Genomic DNA, 24,028 nt, shown 5'->3' with positions numbered 1-24,028 from the left:
AGTGGCTTAAAGATTTAAGCATAAGACAAGATCCTATAAACCTCTTAGAAGAAAACATAGGCAAAACATTCTCTGACTTAAATCTTAGCTATGTTCTCCCAGGGCAATCTACAGAGGCAATGGAAATAAAAACAAAAATAAACATATGGGACCTAATTAAACTGATAAGCAAAGGAAACTATAAACAAAATGAAAATATAGCCTACAGAAGTGGAGAAAATATTTGCAAATGATGCGACTGACAGGGGCTTAATTTCTAGAATATATAAACAGCTCATACAACTCAATAACAAGAAAATAAACATCCCAATCAAAAAATGGGCAGAAGACCTAAACAAACATTTCCCCAGGGAAGACATACAAATGGCCAATAGGTACATGAAAAAAATGCTCAACATTGCTAACTACTAGATAAATGTAAATTAAAACTACAGTGAGGTATCACCTGACACCAGTCAGAATGGCCATCATTAAAAAGTCCACAAACAATAAATGCTGGAGAGAGTGTGGAGAAAAGGGGACCCTCCTACCTGCGCTGCTGGTGGGATATAGTTTGGTGTAGTCATTATGGAAAACAGTATGAAGATTCCTTAAAAAACTAAAAATAGACTTACCATATGATCCAGCAATCCCACTCCTGGGTATATATCTGAAGGAAACTGTAATTTGGAAAGATACTTGCACCCCAATATTCACAGCAGCACTATTTACCATAGCCAGACACAGAAGCAACCTAAATGTTCATTCACAGATGATTGGATAAAGAAGATGTGGTATATATATACAATGGAATACTGCTCAGCCATAAAAAAGAATAAAATGTCATTTGTAGCAACATGGATGGACCTGGAGATTGTCATACTAAATGAAGTAAGTCAGAAAGAGAAAGGAAAATACCATATGATATGACTTCTATGTGAAATCTAAAAAAAATGATACAAATGAACTAATTAAAAAAAAAAACCAGAAACAGACTCACAGACATAGAGAACAAACTTGTGGTTACAAGGGAGCATAGGAGGGGTAGAGGAATAAATTGGGAGTCTGGGCTTTGCAGATACTAACTACTATATATAAAATAGGTAAACATCAAGGTCTTACTCTACAGCACAGGGAATTGTTATTATCTTATAATACCCTTTAATGAAAAATAATATAAAAGGGAATATATTAGATATATATATAACTGAACCACTATGCTGTATACCAGTAATTAACACAACATTGTAAACCAACTACACTTTAAAGAAAAAAAAAAAACACAAAAAGACTTGCATCTTAAAAACTGAGGATCTTACAGATTTTATACTAAATATGACAGCATATTTAACGCAGAAAGCCATGACACATTTATTTCAATGGCTTTGCCTAAAATATAAATGTGTTATGTACGTTCTCAGTGCTATTTCTATATTACTCAGTAAAGAATCAATGGCATTCTCAAGCTTCTTCAGTCACAGAAAAGATTCTATTCTCAAAAAAAGTTAATGCTGAAGTGGATCACATACTTAAATGTAAATATTAAAATATAAACCTGTAGAACAAAATAAAGGACAAAATCTATTCAACCTTGGTCTAGGAAAGATTCCCCAAAAAGTACTATGCATAAAAGAAAAATTGATGAGCTGAACTTTATTAAACCAAATGAGATACCAAAACACCACCATTATAACGGCTATAATACTAAATGCTGGAGAGGATATGGAGAAAATCAAAATCTCATACATTACTGGTGGGAGTGTAAAGTGGTACAACCATTTTGGAAGACTGGCAACTTTCTATGGTTAAAAATACATTGACATTTGACTTATAATTGCACTTCTAAGTATTTATGCAATTATTTTTTCACATTTAAATGAGGGTTTAGTATTCTTTAATGTCTTCCCAAAATAGATTACAATGTAGAAGATCACATAAAATGAACTTCACCTCCCAGCATCACAAACATTTGGAATACACAAAGTCTAGGGATGGATATTATAAGGAAAAAAGGTTAGAAAATTTGCATAAAAAGAAAAAAAATTTAAATTTATTTCCCCCCATCAAAGTCCAAATACTTGTGTCCTAGGTACCCATCAGAGTAAAGACTTCATATGGCCAATACCTAAGTATTTACTTACTTAAGTACTTAAGAATATATATGAATACATATAGCAGCTTATTTATAGTAATTATATACTGGAAAAAAAGTGTTCATAAGCAAGTGAATGGATAAATAAATCATATATTCACACAATGAAAAACTACCTAGCAATTAAAAGGAATGGGCTGCTGACGGACAACAATGTGCTTGAATTTCATACACATTTTGCTAAGCAAAAGAAGAGATCTACAAAAGAGTAAGTACACTATGAATCCATTCCTCTGAAATTGTAGAAGAGAAAATCTAAATTTTAGTGGGAGGAAGGGGAGAAACGGTTACCTGGAGCTGGTGTTGAAGAGACTGTGAAAATATTTTTAAGGAGGTGGAAGCGTTCTATACCTCTGTTGTGATGAGTTTACATGAATGTATGTATTCTTAGCACTTATCAAACAATATTCTTAAAATGGGCACAATTTATATATAAGTTATAATGTATATATTACATTTCAATAAATGTGATTACAAATATTTTAAGAAAAATAGTCTCTTTTATTTGAGGGGCCACAATTTAAACACAATTTGAGAGATTGAGATAAAATGAAGGCCACTTGAAGGCAAAATCTATAATTTAAGGATAGTGGGTAATCAGTTAATTTCAGATGAATAAAGCAACAGATGCATGATTAATTATTAATTTGATTACCATTGACATTATGCATTCAGAACTTATAAAAAAATCTACTGAAAAAGATACTTCATGCAAATAATGAAAAAAAGGCTAAGGTAATATTAAATGACATAGACCTTAAGTCAAAATCTATTACAGAGATGAAGAAAGATATTATATATTGATAAAAGAATTAATGTTTCCAGAAGATATAATAATCATAAACATATAGACATGAAACAACAGTGACCCTAAAGATATGAAGCCTACAATTATAAATTTGAAGGGGAGACATAGATAGTTTAACAATAATAGTCAGAAACTTTAATAGCTCACTTTCAATAACAGAACACTTAGGAGATCAATAAGGAAGTAGAGGACTTGAACAACACTATAATCCGACTATACCCAACAGATATAGATATCCTACTCTACGCCACAAGCACAGAATGCATATTCTTCTCAAATGCACATAGAAAATTCTCCAGAGTAGGCCATATGTTAAGCCACAAAACAAGTCTCAATAAATTTAAGAAGATTGGAATCATTCAAGAACTTTTTCCTGACAATGAAGTGGAGCTAGAAATCAACATCAGAAGGAAATTTGGAAAAGACACAAATATGTAAAAAAGTAAACAATGCATTCTTTAGTAACCAATGGGTCAAATAATAAATCTCAAGGTAAATTAAAAATACTAAGAGATGTGATATAACATTGTAAACTGACTATACTTTAATTGTAAAAAATCGTATAAAATGTTTAAAAAAATACTAAGAGATGAATGAAAATAAGAGCACAACATAAAACTTATGGGAGAAAAGGCAGTCATCAGAGGAAAAGCTTATGTTGAAAAAGAATAAAGAGACCAAATCTATAAGCTGTTTATACCGTGAAGGACCTGGAAAAAGAAGAACAAACTAAATCCAAAGCTGGCAGAAGGAGGAAAATAATAAAGATTCAAATCAAGATAAATAAAATATAGGATAGAAAAAGAACAGACTGTATCAGCAAATTCAAAAACTGATTCTTTGAAAATAAAATTAACACAGCTTTAGTTAGACTGACTAAAACAAAAGAAACAATTTGCAAATAACTAAAATCAGAAATGAAAGTGCAGACACTAACCATATAAAATTTTTTAAATGATTACAGGAAAATACTATGAACAAATGTACACCAACAACTTAAGTAATCTCAATGAAATGGCCATATTCCTAGTAACAGACAAATTGCCAAAACTGACTCAAGAAGAACTATGAAAGGTTATAAAAGAGAATATGTAGAGAAGAATTTACTACAATATATTGGAAAAGAGTTTGTACATATGAGTATACTACTGTTTCTATGCCTTTGTCTATAACTGTTCAGAAATTGTTCTTAATCTTCATCCATAACAATGGTGCTCTTTTAAAGATCAGATTGTATCTTCACTTGTGAAAACCTAGAATGGACAATCTTAGATGTTTTGATAGTTTAATATAAGCAGATTTTGATATTTCTTTTTTTTTTACATTTTTTATTGATTCATAATCATTTTACAGTGTTGTGTCAAATTCCAGTGTTCAGCACAATTTTTCAGTCATTCATGGACATGTACACACTCATTGTCACATTTTTTTCTCTGTGATTTATCATAAGATTTTGATATTTCTTGACCTTCACTGATCTTAATTAATGATGGATCTTTGATACTGTGAAATATTCTCAAAATCCCAGAACCTTGTTGAGCCCCTGAGTCTCACTCAGCCATGTTAAAAAATAAACTTCTATTTGTACCAGGTTTCTTAATTATGATTCTCTTTTAGTGTGGGAACAAAAAGGGTAATCTTATTGCTGCTTGCCTTATTCAAGTTGTTTTTAAGTTTATTTGCTTGAGGTTGCTTACTAAATTTTTAGTTATTTTTGCGTAGTTTTACTTTAGGATGCATGCTAAATTTGCATAATGTCATGCATGTTAAATTTAACTATTACTATTTTAGTAATATCATATCATGCTATTGAAAGCAAACTTAGTCTTTTAGAGGAAAATCTAAGACTCTGTGAACAAGAAAAATTTTCTCATTCCCAAAAAAGGAAGTGGTAAAAACAATGTAACTCTCAAAAACAAAACAAAACAAACCAAAGAGCAATAGAAACAATGGAAAGAAAAGCATAGCAACATTTTCCAGTTTTAGTTCATTCTGAAATCGTGTGAGTTTTATGTTTGGTAAGGATGAAAAAAATCCCACGTAACAGACAACATCACCTACAATCTAGTAACTCAGTGCATCTCATTACCTCCACTAAGGATAAGCTTTTTCCTCAATGGTTTACTCCATCACTACACCTATTTTTAATTTCTGGGTAAGTGGCTATAGCAAATATTTTATTTTCTGGACATGATTCAGCCAAAATAATAATAAAGTTACCTAATGAGGGAGAAGAATCAACAAAACATTTTATTAAACATTTACTGAGTGCCTTCGTATGTACCAGACCTGTTCTAAAAACACAACACCATCATCTCTTTTAGTTCTTGCAACAGTATTATGAAGTAAATACTATCACCATGTGCTTGGGAGGTCTTAAGCGAGTAAATGTTGGTAGAATACATCCTGAATGAAGTATCAACTCCAATTTATGGATGAAGATGCTGAAACTTAAAGAGGCGAAGTCACTTCCTAGAACCCACTCACTGTCAGTGACAGAGCCTGGTCTCAGACTCCTATCAATCTGCTGATAAAACTGTAAGTCAAATAAATATTCTTCATTTTTCTATTCAACAGATCTCTATAATCAATGACATGAGAACAATTTGTCCTTCTTTTTTAAGAGCCGACTGATCTCCAACATTTACTCTAAAATTACCAGCATTGCAAATAGTGTTAAATATCATTTAGCCACAAACCTTTTATTTGGGCTGTACCATGCATATTTTAAAGTTGTCCTTACTCTTTCTGCAGCCCTTAAATTGGTAGAGAAGGTGAATTTAGAAACCATTACCAACTGAATGTCAAAATTGAAAAATGATTAAGAATGCCTATGTGATTCCCAGACAGAGAAGAAATTCATTCTTCTGAAGTGGCTGGAGCCTCAACAAATTCTTACAGTTCTGAAAAACTGGGGTTGGGGAAGGGAGAAATGCAGAGCTACTCCATGGCCTCAAGGTTCACTTCAGGTTTGGTTTCCCATGGGAGAGCCTGATTGCCTGTTTCCAGTTAGGAAACTCAAAGTGTAACTGTAGTAAAATTGTGTCTATGCACTGTTTGGAAATTCCACTGAATGATCCTAGACTTGAAGCTGTCTGAATGTGTACATTCAGTTAGAGATGCAGGGGTGGTTCCAGAGCTAGTACCAAACTCTCCAAGGAAACTTTGTCTCAAGAGAAGAGAACATTTATTTTATGATATATATAGGAATATCTAAAGATGTCACTTTCTAATTTGTACGTGTATATGTTTGTAACACATGTATTTTATAAAAGGATGTATTTTAATATAATGTAACATTACATGTGTATGTCTGAGTTCATAGACATATAAAATATGTAATATTTTATAAATTATTTTAGAGACAGTACTGACATAAATGCTAGGTGTTTTCATGCCCAGGGCCTTATTATAATTCATATTAACAATCTAAGGTGGACTTCTTTAAAAAGGACAATCTTCACTTCATAATCCAAAGCACTATTTTTAACAATTGCCAAAGTTATTTTCATATTTTATTAACTTTCCTTACAAAAATTGAACTTCAGGAAAAAAAAATCCATGGAAATAGTTGGTATTTCTTGTCAATGACACAAAGATATTACTACCTACGTATGGACAGTAGGAAGAAGAGAAAGTGGAGCAATAGTACTTTTTCTCAATGTGTCTTTATCTTATGATCAACAATTAATAATAAAATACTAAGAATTCATGACTTTGGCAATACTATAACAAAAGGATCTAGCTATTTACCCTGTCTGGAATTTTTGCTCCTATCAGAGCTGCACTGCATTTTAATATTAGGAAGTACGTTGGCTATATTATTACCATTTCATCACTGAGTTAGTCAAAGTCCGAATACCAACATGGCCCAGATTAAAGCAGCACGTCAGCACCCAGAGATGGCGAGGGCACTGAATTTTCAATGCCAGACAAAGATCCCCTACTTCAGTTTAGATTCCCTTCGTTCAGTAAGTAGAAGGAAACTGGCTGTCTCGCCAATAGCCTGTGAAAGGCGAGCTGGCATCACTATAATAGACAAGTCTCTCACGTTTTAAATTGGTAAAATTTAACAGCTCTGCTTGTATCTACTTCAAACTCCAAAGGAAATATCATTTCACAATGAAATGTTTTGCCTTTATTTCTCACATTTGTGTTGGATTTAAAAGTGTGTCCTAAGTTTGTTAAGAATTTCAAGATTTCAGGCACAAATCTGAATCATGTGGGTAGGAAAGAAGCTAAAATTCTCAGATTCTTATCTTTCAAACCTGGTTCTTTTTCAAAATTATGAATTATCAAAGAAGACATTTTTCTTTTATTCCTCTGAATTCATTAACATAATTTTAAATTAATAGCAAAAGGACAAGAAATAGCATGGTGGCTCTTCTGTTCATTTTGTATAATTTTAAAAATCATTGTTTTTCATTCAAAGATACAACAGTCCCTTCTGCCAGAATTAATTTCCAATTTTGTATAATCCCTGAGATCTCCTTTGTAGATATCATTAAATAATAAAAGTAAGACAAATTTCTTGTCAAGAACAAAATATAGCTACCTCCTGGAATGGTATAAGAATAACAAATAGGCAAGATTGTTTAAAACTTATTTTAAATGACAAATATTATACCAGAGTCTTCATCTCCATTATTTGTTTGCCTTGCCTTCTTGGTGCTAGTTCCTATTGTGGGAATGGGATGAGTAATTTTACAGGCATAATGAAGTGCAGCTCTGGGAGAGTAATCATCACATTCATTTTTAGTTAAAAAAAAAAAACAAACCTTGTATTTAAGAATCATCTTGGTAGCAAGTTAAAATGCAGATTTCCAGGCTCTGTGCTTATAAATTTTGTGTAAAGGCAAGCAGGAACCTTCATTTTAAAACAGTTTACCCAGGTGATAAAGAGGAAAGTTCAGACCACATTTTGAAAGTCATTGTCTTAAGGCTAACTCCAAGCTGAAAACTTTCCTTTCCCTGCTATGACTGCTGCATGACTGCTGGGAATGTAACACACTTGGCATGCATTGGTAGGCCATATTCTCCTGGGTGTTATTGCTCCATTTATAGAAACTGTTAAGATTTATCCAGTACGTTGATGGCATAGGAAAGATGAAAATCGAGGAGACTTGCATAGTCATTCCAAGTTCCACATCTTTTAAATAAAACTAATAAATCATCTACAATTCATAAGAACTCATTGCCCTGCAAGATTTTAAGTTCAATATCCAAATAAAAAGAAGTCTCTTTATGGTAAGTTTATTTAATAACTACAATGATCTTTTCTCTGAAGGTGCACCCACAAAAATGATTTTATACTGACATTTCCACACGTTTTACCAGCATTAAGTGGAAAAATTGCTCACACTAATAAGGAGGCATGCATAAATATAGTATAAAATTCTTATTTAAAATTAAGAGCCTCTCTTCAGCAGCAGTGCTCAAAGAAAAATTTCACCCCTGTGTCTAGTCAAAGAAAAAATCTTAGAATCATTTCAAGCACAAAAACATGTCTAGCTCTTAAGAAAAAAAATTGACAGTAGCCATAAGGAAGGAATTTAAACATATTTTTTCCCAAAATATAGCTACCCAATTATAGCAGCTGAAAGACAGAATGGCATTTCCACTACTTCTTCGATTGTCATTCTACGTCATACAGAAGCTTCTGCCTTGAATGCAGTAGAATTCCCTGTAGCTTGAGATCAGTGTTATGCCAAAAATATCTCTCTACTGGATTTGCCTACTAGAATAAATTGTGGGCTTTCCTGCTTGGCACAATGGTTCTAGAGACACTTCTGGCACATAATCTTTTTCTCAGGGCAGTTTCTTTACCTGTAGCTCATCAGCTTATCCCATTCCCTTTCATATGTATTTGAATGAACAACATTAAAAGGTGTAATTTGAAGAGATAGATAATAATTCAGAAAATAAAATAATTTTAGTGGCAAACAACCTATAGAAACAGGGATTTATCAGTCCAGAAAATTAGATTTTGGACATTTGCATGCTTATATATATATACACATATCTCTATATATCACATATGCCATATAATATTTTTTAATTGAGGCATAACAAACCTAAAGTGCACAAAGTGATCTAATCTTAATTGCTCTCTTCAATAATTCTTACACATCTTTTAACACACATAATTTTTACTTGTATGACCACCAACAACAAAAAAATTTTATAACATTTCTGACTTTCATTATTACATATTAATTTGTTCTTGAACTCCATATGAATAGAATTACACAGTATATACTTGCTTGTGTCTGGCTTATTTCACTCAGCTAAATATTATTAGGAGTCAATTATGTTGTTTAGTGTACTAGCAGTTCATTTTTTATTGTTGCATTGTATTTCCTTTTATGAATTTATCACAATTTGTTCTGACTCCTACTGAAGAATATTTGGGTTGCCTCCACTTTGGGGTTATTATCAATATAACTGCTATGATTATTCCTTTATAGATAGTTTTGTATAAATATCTACTCATTTCTTTTGGATTTATGCTTTGGAATACTGGGAGGTCTTGTCCATTGGGTTGTAGTTTCAAACATTTTTTCTAAATGAGTCCATGTTGGCCCATGTCCCCAAGAGGCAGACACTAAAATGGGACTAAATGTACAATTATTTTGTTAGGGAAAGCACCTTGAGAGAAAAATGTGGAGTGAGAGCCATAAAAAGGCTGAGAGAGCTGCCAAGGGTCAATGCAAGTCTGGACCCCTCACGGAGAATGGGGACAAGTCAAGTTGGGTGGAAGAATCTTACACTACGATGTACGCTAAGGGCATTTTGACAAGGCTATTGGGAAGGCTACCAGTACCTTGAAATTTATAAGGCATATTCTTATGGCTCCCGCAAACTTCATCCAGAAATGTATGATGGTTCTAGTTGTCTTACAGCTTCACCAACATTTGATATTGTCAACCTTTTGAATTTTAGTCATAATGGTGAGAGTATAGTAGAGTCTTACTGTGGTTTTCATTTATGTTTTCCTGAAGGGTAACAATCTTGATTACTTTTTCAGATGCTTATTGGTCACTTTGCTATCCTCTTTTGTAAAGTCCCTGGTCAAATGTTTTGTCCATTTTTAAAATTATATTGTATGCTTTTTTCTTGTTGACTTGTAGAAGTTCTTTGTATGTTATGTATATGAATCCTTTGTTGGCTATATGTATTAGCAATATCTTATCCCATCTATCATGTCACTATTTATTTGCTTACTGATGTATTTTTGATGACCAAGGGTTTTAACTTTTGATTAAGTCCTACCTATCAATGTTTTCCTTTAATCAGAAATTGGGCTCTACTAAGGGATTTTTGGCTCTACTAAGATCATGAAGATTCTCTCCTATATTTTCTTCTAGAAGCTATGTAGTTTCACCTTTTATATTTAGATACATAACCCATGTAAAATTAGCTTTTGGTTATCACATGAAGTAGAGGATCAAGATTTACCTCTTCCCATGGATATTCAATTGCTCCAGCAACATTTATTGGGAAAAAAACATATTCCTCCTACTGAACTTCATTGGTACTTTTGCTATAAATCAAGTATACATTAATTTAGTAAATACCGGGTACTATTCATTATTTTGAATGCTTTATAAATAGCTAATTTAATCTGCATTAAAAACTTACAAAGTAAATTCTACTACACTCACTTTATAAATGAAAAAAATGAAGTACAGAAAAAATAAGTAAGTAGATGTCAGTTAGCTAATAAATGGCAAAACGAGGATTCAAACATAGCCATTCTTAGCCACTCTAGGGCTTGGGTGCTTACCCACTACTCCATGCCAACTTTCAAGTGACTTGAATCTAAAATTTAGGATAATTCATATAATGGACTATTATAAATTATCTAGAGATGGTTCATATAGTTATTTTATAAGGTAATTGTTAAGAAATAAGTTTATATGTTATATGACAGTTTAAGGGATTAAATTATACAAATGTAAACAAGATGCCTAACTTCTCGGAATTTTAAAATGTTTTGAAAGTGTTTATGAATCTTATTAAAAAGTATAAAGTGTTTTATAAAATTAACAAATTAAAAAATATAAGGCAAAGTTCATAAATGTAAAATGGCATATGATGCTGCACCACTTGAGAATGAGGGCAACGTTATACCAACCAAAAACTTCCAAGTACTTCCAAAGAACTAGTATTGGGTGCCCAAGAGCTGCAACACTCATGGAAATACAGAGATGGATTAACCACATTACCTTATCTCAAGGAACTTATAAATCTGTGAAATCTTATTTTACATCATCAGCTATGCTGCATGCCTAAATTAGTTTGGAAATATAAATGGGCACCAGAAAGTAAATCTGTCAAGCCAAAGTCAAGACCTTTCTGTCCCTGGGAGAAAACTACACATATAGCAAGATAAGTAAGTTCTGCCTTAAAAGGGTATGTCACATTATTTGAGAAGGAAGAGTGGTTAGCAGTTCTTGGTGAGGTGTTAGAGTAAAGAAATAGGTCTTTCTTTCTGTAGATTAATCTTTAAATAATGCTTGTTATGTTCGAAATATTAAATTGATATATGCTTCTTGTGTATAATCACGTAAATATAAGTATAAACAAGAAAATAATAAATATTTGTATGTAAGTTCACCACTTACTGTTACTATTCTGTTGTATTTTCTTCCCAAAATTATATTTATATATGTATACCTACACACATATACAGATACATACATATATATATATCTTTTTTTAAACAAAATGATTTATATTGTATATACAGTTGGAAGTTGGCTTTTTTCACTTACTATTATTTCATGAGCATTATAAACCTCAAAAATGAGCTTTTAAAATAAGCATGTGGTAGAACATTACGCAGCTTCAGTCTAATCTTTACAATATGCTTTCACTGTTCCTAATAAATTCTCAGAATTTTAGACTTCTACACATTCCAAACAGTAAAAAATGCTTTCTAAATATAAATGATTTACAGAGTATTCACATTTCCTTATTAGTATAATAATCAAACATAAATGAAAATAAAGAAGTCCTATGTCATGGGCCTGCACAGAATTTATTAACCTGTGAAACCACATAAGAACTTATTATAATTCAGAAATTCATATTTTTCTAGTACAGTGATTCCCAACATGGTACCTCTGGTCTCCTAAGGGTCCATGAAATAGTAATAACAGCCCTTGAGCTATTTTCAGTATTTCAAAAAGCTGAATATAAATCGTGTATTTATCTACAACAAAGTAAAATGCCAAAATGGCAGAAATTGTACAACTCAGTATAGTAACACTGGCTATCATACACTAATCCAAAATTTTGATTGGCTGATATATCATTCTGATATACTGAAAAAGGAAAATAAGTTAACTATTACTTCATAAATTTATTGTTTGAGAGATAAACTCTTTTAAAATACAGCGGATGCGAAGGAATTTATTTTTTAATAAAAACGTGTTATTGGTGCTGAAAATAGTCATAAGTATATGACATACCTCCCCATATCTCATTGAATTTAACATCTGTTAATTATCAGATACTTCTTGATACCAGAGATGTCCACATGTGAGAAAAAAAAGAGTGATAACAGTTGTCAGATATTTTCAATTATGAGTCACATCTTGATTTCAGAGATGACAAAATGTATAACCTAGACATCAAGGTTAATAATATCAGTACTTTCCATGTTGCCAGAACAAGAAGTTTATTAAAACTATACCATGTGTACTGGAGTTAAACTAATGAGTTAAATATATCAAAGGTGATAAAGCTCACAATTCCTCAAGTTTAATTAATAGAAGAAATGGACTTGCATAGTGAAGCTTTGGGGCTCTTCCAGTTGGAAGCTCCCTTACAGGAATGGCATCTGAAGCGACTTCACTCCACTACGAAAGTATCTTGATTAAATGCCTGGCAGGGACAAGACAAACCTTGGATGCCATGCAATTGGACTTTCATCTCTAGAGATTTTTTTTAACCTATGTAACAATGACTTTCAAATAAGCATATTTTCTATTTATAGCACTAGATTTATTGAGAAGATCAAAATATGTGTTCATGAAGATATTTCCATACTATTTTTCCCATTTGGTGAACCAGGAACCTGAAGAGCAGAGAGGATAAAAGATTTACCTAAGGTTGTCCAGCTAGTTAATAACTGAGTCAAAACAGATATTGACCAGTTTTGACTTATCAGTGTGTTTGTGAATACCCATTATTTATTACTTGATAAGTTATTCTTTTCAATAAAATACTAGAGCATATCCTCTAGCAAAATAGAGTTATGAAAGCAGGTATGCATTCTTTCAACAGTAACAACAAAAGGATGATGCTGTCTTGTTTTAATATACATATTTGGTATGGCCTTTATACATACTGCTCTGTTTCCTTGATAATACATTGGTAAGAATTATTCTCTTGGAAAAGGTATGCACAGCTGGAGAGACACAAAGCAAATAAACAAATAAATGCCTCACATTGTCTCTATGTTTCATATGGACCTGGAAGATTTCAAAGGGTTGAAAAGAATGAATGGGTGGATTGCATAATGGGGAAAGACAGAATGTATTGAGTATGGAAAAAAATTAATTATTTTAACATCTATTCTTTCTGCATATGTTGTCCAATTCATCAGAGGTTCACTGTGGATAATTTAACTTCATGAAACTAAATCTTATGTGTATATTTTTAATCTTAAGTGTCTTCATATTTTTGACCTTCCCAACTACAAGCCCATCTTCCAAAAACTTCAGGGAAGATCAAAGTTATAAAAAATAAAGTTGGGTATTCAGTCTTCCTCGTGTCAGTATTAGTTAGGGGGCAGTACTACTTTTATTTTAAACTTATAATTTAGTGCCAAAGGAAACAATGGCTTTAACATTCATTCTATAGTATAATAATCTTGACTATGATAAAGAAATTTGATTATGTCTTGTAATACTTTGATTCATTATTTTAGTAAGTTGCTTTATTTTAAATCTTAGTTAACCTTAAATGTTTAAATTATTGAACTTTCAAGGACAAAAACTGTTTAGAATCATAAGGTGAATAAATTAAAGTGGTGGAGCCAAAGTTTAAATTCCAGTTTGCCTCACCCTTTTTCATTAGATCCTTTAGTCTTTATATAATTCTATTTCTTTTTGAATAAAAGGGATTATCCAGTACAGCCATCTTATTTCTTTATGTAGCATATTATTCTTGACAAGAAAATGATAGGATAACTTCCTACTACCATGCTCTTTCTATATTGCAGGGTCTCTCTGGCCAAATACATCACATGGAATAGAACACAGACAGTAAGTACGGCAAACAAAGCTAGGCTATCATTACTTCATTTCAAATCCAAAGTTTAGCTCCAACTTATCTTCCATAGGGATTTTTAGAAATGCATATAGCATTCCAACTCTGTAATTTCTGTATTTAAAGTTATCTTGAGTTTATTAACTATGAATTTAGATACACAAAATAAAGGAAGGTTAATATGGAGTGAAGTTGCAAAATTACTGAGAGACAAACAACAGAGAAATTGGGAGCTTTTGTATATAACACAGACTGGAAATGATTGACTATATACTGTCAGAGGTTATTTCAGAATCCTATAGAAATAAACCCTTTGAAAATCATGTATAATAAAGCATGTAATGTCTTTTAGCACTACATATGCTCACACAGTTACATAGGTTTTTGCTACCTTTTCTTTTCCTAAATAATGTGTTTTTATGCCATAACTTGTAATAAGGGCTAATTTCCTGGCTCCTGATTAAGGAAACTAAATATATATTTATTCCTCTTTGAGTATTATTTATCATAAAATTCCTTGAACAGTATCCATTTGTCTCAAGTTTTTAATATATCTGCTTAGGTTTCCATGTTGACAAATACTTTATGATTTTTTTGGAGGTGGCCAGAATCAACTTCTATAAATTTAAACCCTCCAACTTTTCCCTAACTCTGTTCTATCCAATCTCTTGCCCATGTTGAAAATGCCTACTGCAACCAAATTTCTTCTTTAATTTTCTCTTATGAATTTACTCTTTTCTCTCCACCACAGTGGCATTTCCTAAATTCAACCCTCTAGTGTAACCATCCTCCACACATCCTCCTCTCAGTGTGACCTTTCCCTTGAACACAAAATCTGATCATGGTTTCCCATGCTCAAAATCTCTTGATCATAGCAGTAATATTTTACATTTCCTGGGGATTCACTATATGCTGCACTGTTCTCATTGCCTTATATATATTCATTCATCCAATCCTCACCATGACCCTATGAGGTAGCACATTCATGTTCCAGATGAAAAAACTGAGATATACAGAGGTTTAACAACTTTCTCAAGTTCACATAACTAATGAATGGCAGAGTATGAACTTAAACTCAGGCAGTTTGACATTGGCACATTGCTGTAAACCTCTTCCACATGATGCCTTTCATAAGCATCCCATGATCTACAAACTAAAAATAAATTTAATTGCATGAAGCTGTTGGCTGCCTATCACCTTGTCTTATTGCTTCAGCACATACAGATGGACTCCCAACTCCCAGAACTTGCATTTCTTTGTTTGAATGCCTTATTTGGCCTCTAGAGCCTGCTTTACTGCCTGCTTGGAAGTGCCAATGAATTAGTATCCATCCTCAATCAATGACCAAAGGGAGTTGACGTATAAATACTCTAGCCCTATTTGTCTGCTCAAGTGGACTAACTCTCGGGCCTGTGTTTTACACTGGCTTCAGAGTTCCCCAGTGGGATTAAGGGGATTAAATGTTAGCATGCTTCATAATAAACTCTTAATTGTCTACCTTCCATCCTACCTATCTCACTTACTCTCCAAGGGGTATTTCTTGGGTTCACCTACAAAATAAAATAACTGCACTTCTATCCTTTGCTTAAGTACTATTTCTAAAGGTATTCAAAAAAAAGGACATGGTATGAAATTTAAGATCTGGATTCCTGTCCTTTTAAACCAGTCTCTCATCTTCTGTCTCATAGTTTTGATATGCACCAACATATTTAGTTTCGGGGGTTACAACAGAATCAATCTTCCATGAAAAACTTCTTGAGTCTTTCGTTTCTTAAAAACAATCAGCCGTAAAAAAAAGTTAAAAATAAAAACAAAAACAGCCTAAAATAACTCTTACGTCAAACAGACACATTTTGGAGTGGCAAAATTCTGCTCCTCTACATAAGCAAAATAGGCTTCAAAGCAACTATGATATTATTTTAAATGAAATTTAGAAAATTAAAAAAATGTAATTTTTATATTATTAGTAAAATGAAGGCCTTAATAATTTGATGGGACTATATTCTATTATTCTTTGTAATTGTATTATGAAATATTTTAATGAAATGTAAGTAAACTTAAAACCACCTTTTAATAGTATGAATACTAATTATATTACCAACAAAATTCTTCAGCCAATTTATTAAAGGTTGTTAATATTATAAGCTAAACTTTTGTACAAATGACTTTCTTTTGATTTATTATTTGAATGAATTTCATATGAAATCAAATGTCATTTTGAAAGATTCCTCTCTATCAATTTACCTTTCCCTTTGGCTAGTCCAAATTTACAGAGTACAAATATTTTTATTTATAGAGTATAATTGCTTTAGATACTTGGAAAAAAAAAAAACATATGCCAGTTTTCTATTCCCAAGTGGTTTTCTCCTACCTCTAAGAATAAGTCTCAATAAAGAATTGTGGCAAAAAGAGACACTTTGGTGTGTATATTTCCAAGGCAGCAAAAGAACCCAGTACTTCTTCCTCTGGGTTAGCCTAACATTGTGTCACAGCTGATATTTCAAACGTGATTCTGAGAACTGAGAACTGAGCTCAGTTCCCTCAGTGACACTAAGTCATGTTGCTTCTTGGACAGCTATTTGTGAGTTTGGCTTTTACAACTAACGCTTTTCTTTTTCCCACCTTCCATCCACAAGGAGAATTTTTAAAATGCATTCAAGTCCAGAAATTCAAAATTATGGTTCCCAAAGCAAGTGTGACTCAGCCAGGTTGTGAATTAAGGCAGTAAAGCAAATGCCTATGTTCAACTTTTATTTTTATTCATTTCAAAAACGTTATTCCCTGGAATGGCCTCATGAGGCAGACACCTCATAGTGATTTGCTTCTGCAAACTTCTTACCCATCTGGTGATCTCTAGAATGAAAATGGAACTGGCACAAGTGACAGAAATCCAGTTAACATAGAATAGGCCAATTTCCTTCCTGCCTCAAGCACATACTCTTCCTAATGGCTTGGAATGCTTTTACCACCCTCCAGCTTTCACATAGCCAACCTCTCATCTCAGTCCTTCAGAGCTCAATTTAACTACAACTCTGCTAGCCAACCAACACCCCCATTTTACATGCATTTATAACTACCAATTTGTCTACTTCACAGCAATTTCCATAGCCGTTTTTAAATAATAGTGTATTTATTTGTACATTGTATGCTTTCACCATTAGGATGTTAATTGTGCCGAGAGAAACCTCCTGCATTCCCACCTAGTGGCTAACACAGTGCCTTGTTCTTCATAGGCACTAAGTAAGGATGAATTAATGAATACATTTCCTCTTGTTACCAATTTGTGCAATCTTTATATTCTTTGGTTTTAGAGAATCATCTCCTCCAGATTTGCTATAGCATCCTGGTAATCCTTCTTTTGTGAATAAGTGAGTTTCCCTTTATCTTTTTGTTTAAAGACACAATCTCCCTGTGACTCTACCTCAACATCATTTCTAAATGTATTTGCACCGATGCACTAAAAATAAAAGTTTAGTGTGACTCCAGACTGACCCAGATTCTGAATTCTACACAGGGAGGGTCTATAATGGCCTTACATTTCCAGGAGATAGTTTAAAGTAAATACATATTAAATCAATGGACAAGCAAGTGAATAAATGAATGAAAAGAGCACTTCAGGGTGCTGCTTTCCACATAATAACATCTTATCCATTGTAATTTTAGAGGTTGATGATTAAAAGGACCAGGTACTCATTTTATCCCACAGACCCATCCTAAACATCTATCAGTTTAGGTAACATGACATATTCTGCTCTATCAGTATAGTATTCTGGGTCTTCAATAATACTAAAATCTCTGCCTTTTAGAACAGTCTCTAAGGAACGACTTTCAGAAGTCAAGGGCATCCAGTTATAACCTAATGGGGCTAATGTGGCCAATCAATTGGCATTTGCTTTTACTGACTGCCTATTGAACACCATATGAGTTTTATTCTGTGCTAAACACTAGGCATACAAAACTACAAAGCATGGTGATGACCTACAGGGATATACAATGAGGAAGCATAAGTGAAAAAAAAAAACAATATTACAAGGCAACACATGCCATGTGCAGATGTGTGGAAGTGACTAAAACTTCCCTTGGCATTCACAGAACTAAGACTCTCTGTGTAAGAGTCATTAAAAACTTCATGAAGAATTTGAACTTAAATGACAAGTTGAAAGATTCAGACTAAGTACATAATAGATAAAGGAAGAAGCATGAACAAGGCTACAGAGGTCAGAATTCCTATGCTATTCAGGCAGCAAGCAAAAAAATGGCAGGATACCAATGATTAAACAGGTTGTTCAGGCCATAGTAGGGGGCTGGAGTAGGCGAGCTACTCATGGTGAATTTGAAGACACTGTAGATTATTAGATAGCATATGACTGTCAGGGAAGGGAAACTTTCCCCCTACCCTTCTAGATTGTTACTGGGACCACCTGAATTAAACTAGCAGAAAGATTAGGAGGAGAAAAAGGATATAATTTTTACAAATATTTTATGTGCAAGGGAGTTCACAGGAGGGAAATGAAATTCAAAGAAGTGGTTAGACTTGAGGGCTTATATGCCATTTTAACAAAAGAGTGTTTGGGCTTCAAGGGGATGATAAATCATGGGGAAGTGACTCAGAAATATATAGGAAGACTAATGGAAGATAAGGGTTATTTTAGTAAGGTCTGTTTATGCAAACTCCTCTTGGTGTCAACCTTCTGTCTCTTGTGATAAGAGTGCTCTCTCTCTGTCTCCTGTCTTCCTGGTGCAGGTGGGGACACCCTCACAAAGGAAAATTTATGATCTGCTTTTAGACAGTTCAGGGGAGGACAGACAATTCCTCTCACATCTGCTGATACTTAACTTCCCTCAGTTCAAAATGAAACTTATGGCAAAGAGGCATATTTGGAGTGGCATATCCTAACCCCCTTCATGGCCTTGGATACCTAGCTATGGATCTTGGACTTTATCTTACATGTAAACAAATCCATTCAGCGATTGAAATAGGAGGCAAACTGTTTCCAACCTTTCACCTCTCCCAGCATATGTGTTGTACTAGCTGATCTCTAAATATTCTTTGCTGATATGAACATGGAAGAACTAATCAGTGCTCATCTCAAGTCTCCTGAAAATTTACTTCAGAGATACAGTCTCAACTTATTACCTCTGGCCTCCTTTTCTATTGATAAAACTTATGACCACATGTCTGTTTCTTCCAATTGGTGAAAGAGATAGTAAGAGTAGGTATGTAATGGGAAGAGAATAGGAAAGAAGATGGGACATTTTAATTGAAAGTATCCTATATGATACTGAGTCTTGCTGTGTCTCCTGCATCACTGTGTGGGGAAGTAAAGATGAAATGAAAATACATTTGAACATTGCACTTGACCTGTCATATCATTTTCTAACAAATATCATGAAATCCAAATTTCTCCTACCAATCTGAAGTGTTATGAAAGGAATTTTATCTTTACCAATTCCTTGAACAATTGTGATAGCTTTCATAATTACAGTCTGAGATAATACCAGCCTATCTGCAGACAAGATGAGATGAAGTACCTTGACATCAGTTGCAGAAGCATCACATAATTCCATTAGGAGCATTTAGATTGCCATACCACCATCTGGATATCTCTTTGTTAAAGAGTTCTTCTTCACAGATTAATGTACTTCATCATACATTTATTCATGGGTGAAGAGTTAGTTGATGAAAACAATGAATGCAACAGTAACTTGCTGCTATTCCTTTATCTTCAAGCAAACATGAATGCCTCCTTTTTCAATACATTTAGGAGAAATTCTTAAACCTAATTGTGGGATTTTAAATATCTAAGAAGATGTTTCCACACTGCACAATTTCTTTTTTTTATTTTTGGATGAACACTTCTTGCTAAGCATAGAAGGGAGAAGGATTGGATTTCCGCATGAAAAACACAGAAACAAAAGTTCTATCTGCCAATAAAAAGACTGAAGTGAACAGTATTAATCAAAAGGCGCATCTATAAAGAAACATTCAATTAAAAGAAACCAAGCAGCTTCAGTGAATGTAGAGTAATATTCTTTTCAAATCTGGGCTCCCAATCTAGTACCCTTAAATGTTTATTTGCATTTTAATTGCTTGAGTAACAGTAGGATATTAGTGAAATTCCTCAGAAGGCAAATAGTCAAAAGACTCCATTTAAGGCCTGTAGTTAGGCATTCTCATTGCAGTACCACGGAACACTTTCTTTAATAGGATGCTTTTAGAAGGCCGTCTCAATTAGTAATTCTGGGGCACGTGCAATGTTATTAATGGTTGTGTTTACCATGGCTTTACGAAGCTTGAGACAAAGGCTATGGTCTCCTCTCTTTATAACAGCCACAAAGGATTAGAATTATATAATCATGCATGGGGATGTTGTTCACAGCACCATGGATTAATAATTCTTTACCTCCATATGTATGCATACCTTGAAATCTGCATCACAGAGAAAATGAGTAATATTCGCATTAGTTGAAAAAAATTCTAGTTGCAGTAACCAAGTTATTGTCAAATACCCTTTGTATTCCAAATAGTTTTTTTTAAATTAATGACTAGTGCTAATCTTCCCCTAAAACCTAGAATAATATATTGATGTTATATATATATATATATATATATATATATATATGTATCTACAAACACTTTTCAGTCTATGTGCTCAAATGTCTGAAATGTCAACAAATAAAACAGCTAACATTCAGGAATACTTTCTTTCCACTACAAAAATCAATAATAATGCTTAGGCAAAAATACTGCACAAAACACAGTCTTTATGTAGATTAATATCATAAATACTAAATTGGGCAAGAGATATGTCTGTGGAAAATTAATTACTTGGGAAAAGAAATGGAAAGTAAATAATGTGTGACAAATTTTATTGTCCTGATAATTTTCTTTGGAATATTCCATTGCCCTTCTTATGTGCTGACCTATCATCAGATTGCCATAATGAATAATTTATTGACTTCTTTTCCTCTCTTGTGATAAGAGAAAAAACGTATCAAGTGCAGCAAGGAATTCAGACAGTAGGAATTCCAAGTAGTCATGCATATTACCCTTTGTCTACAGGTTCAGAGATTACATGTGTGGATATAAGCATGTTGGTGTGTGTGGACATGCATCTATGTGTGTTTATACGCATATGTAAAAATGTATATCCATATCCAGACCCACACCCATTACAAACTGAGGCAAATTCAAAATAAAATTCAACTACATTGAAAAAGAGCAAAGGAATTAGCTTTGCCCTGCTACTGCTCTTTGCTAAAATCAAAATAGCATCACTTCCTATGAAATACTATAAATAGCTCATGTAAAAAAATAGTTAATATTTATTGAGCATTTGCTATGTGACAGAAATTGACATGTTACTTTTTTATGCATTAATTAATTTGCTGTTTATAATCATGCTAAAAAGTGGGTACTATTACTATTCTCTCTCTCTTTTTTATTTTTAATGAGAAAACGAAAGCACAGAAAGTTCACACAAGTTTTTCAAAATTGCAGGACAATCGATGAAGAAAAGATTTGAATCCAGGTAGTATGTGCCAAGTCCTTTCTCTTAATCACTATTTTATATTGCATCCTGGTTGGAAGCATAACTGAACACTGAAATATTTTGAAGCAAGTGGGTAAGTTAAGAAAATCTACTATACTTTAAATTTGCACCAGGAAATTTAACACAATTTTCTATGCTTTCACATTGTGCATTTATTGTTTCAGGCATTAGTGCTAACCCCCACAAATAGTCTTCAAGCTCCTTGAGAGGAGTCACCACCCGTTTGTTGTACTTCTTTGGCATGCTATCAAACAGATAATATAAGCCCACATATACAGCAGGTTCTCAAAAAATGATCTATTATCTGATAAACAATATATTTGAACTTTGTCTTCCTCACTTTATCTGATATATTCTATTTCATAGTTTTAGTGTTGGGAAGATGTATTATGCTTAGATTTTTCAGTCTTGTCACTAAAAGTATAAAATCCCTCTATAATATCCTGCAAATGGATCATCTATTTTGGGCAGGAACTTCTCTGTTGACAAGGAAACATGGATTCCTGCTCAAATGTTATAGAAAGTATATTCAAAAGAAGGATTCTGTTAGGTTGCTTGTTTGTTTTCAGATCCATTCCCCACTGTTTTCTACTCCATTCCCCACTGTTTTCTACTCCTTTCTGCTGCACTGCAGGGGCTGACCCTGCACCACATTTCCTAGACTTCCTCTTGCCCACTGGCTCTGGACAAGACTTCCTAAAATAGATAAGAGATTGTGGAGAATGGAAAGAAGAGAACCTGGTGACTTGGGGTAACTTATTCAAAATGTGCTCTCACCGTGGGTATAACTTTCTCCATATCACCTTGGCTTTTGAGTTCTGGTTATCTTTGCCCCTGTGTACCCAACAGACCCAGGAGTAGCCACATCTTTTGCTTATCTCTGGGTTGACTCACCATCTCCTGTTCGGCCTTCTATCTCTTCTATTATGTGTGTAACGAATTACCTGCACTAAATCCCTCTTGTTTATACTTGTAGTGGTTTAATTTTCCTTACTGGACTCAGATTGATGTCAGATCTACTGTAGATACATAGCATTTTGTAACTCAGCAAAAAGTGTTTGTCATATATTCGATTGGTTCGATTATCATTCCTGACATTCTTTATTTTCTATTCGATTTAGTTGTTTATGTAGCATCAGTAACAAAGTTTCATTCTTGCATAATAGGTCATGTATAGTTACAAGCCAATGAAATCCTTCCCCCTGCCCTGTTGCTTACATTCACTGGTTCACCAACAACCTCATTTTCTGAAAGAAAAAGTTACTATAAAAGGTAAACAAGCCCATCTGAGTTATGTAGTTTCTGTTTGTTTACCACAACTATGTTTTTGATTTTAGGCATTTTAAGGACAATTACTTCTGTACAAAGTGTCCCTCAGAGGACATGCTTTATCTCCTTGCATTATTCTGTGATTGTCATCCATTTAAAAATATAGGATGGCTTCTCAAGTGCCTGCCAACTAAAAGACAGTGAAAAGTGACTTCTTACCTTTTAAAAACAGTGACTGTAAGGACCACAGATTGTGTTGTCATCCATCAGGAAGTCGGGAGAGAAACAGCAATAGTAAGGTTTATATACTGTTGGCTTTGCTTAATTATAATTCAGATCTGGCCCCTAGTGTATAACCATAGAACCCACAAAATATTTTCTCTGATAAGTTCTGCTATAAAATTATTGAAATGCAGAGGCTCTATTTCCTCAATTAAATGGAGAAAGTGTACAGGGTTATCCTATGTTTTATTCATCTCTAACTCCCTTATTGCATCTAGCAGTTTCCACATTAGTAGGTTCTGAATGATAAAGGGCTAAACACGGTGCCAGAGGAAGCTTAATTGCCTCTGTCACTGGTGTTTTCTTTCCCAGAAATAGTTAACAAGTCTTAATCCAATAGTCAAAGATGTTTTTGAATACCTACTAGATACAATATTCTAGGTATTACAGGATATGCAAAAATCAATAGACAAAAATTCCCTACCCTTTAAGACTTCACAGTTTAGCTGGGAAGATAAATGAACAAAATCAGAATTTTTATGTGGGTGTATACATACATATACATATCGTTGTGTAGCTCTATTACGTATAATAAAGAAAAAATTCATCTGAATTTGGTCAACTTCAATCAGCTGAGATTTATTAAGAGTTTTCCCTTTTGCACCACACTGGTCTGACATTTGTTAAGTTTTAGAGGAAAAATATAACACTTGAACCAGATCATAAAGAATGGATCTGTGGATCAGATATGAAAAAGTAAGGGGT

This window comes from Vicugna pacos, chromosome 15 (genome assembly GCF_048564905.1).
Source record: "Vicugna pacos chromosome 15, VicPac4, whole genome shotgun sequence".
Taxonomy (NCBI): domain Eukaryota; kingdom Metazoa; phylum Chordata; class Mammalia; order Artiodactyla; family Camelidae; genus Vicugna; species Vicugna pacos.
Note: the sequence above shows the minus strand (reverse complement) of the source record.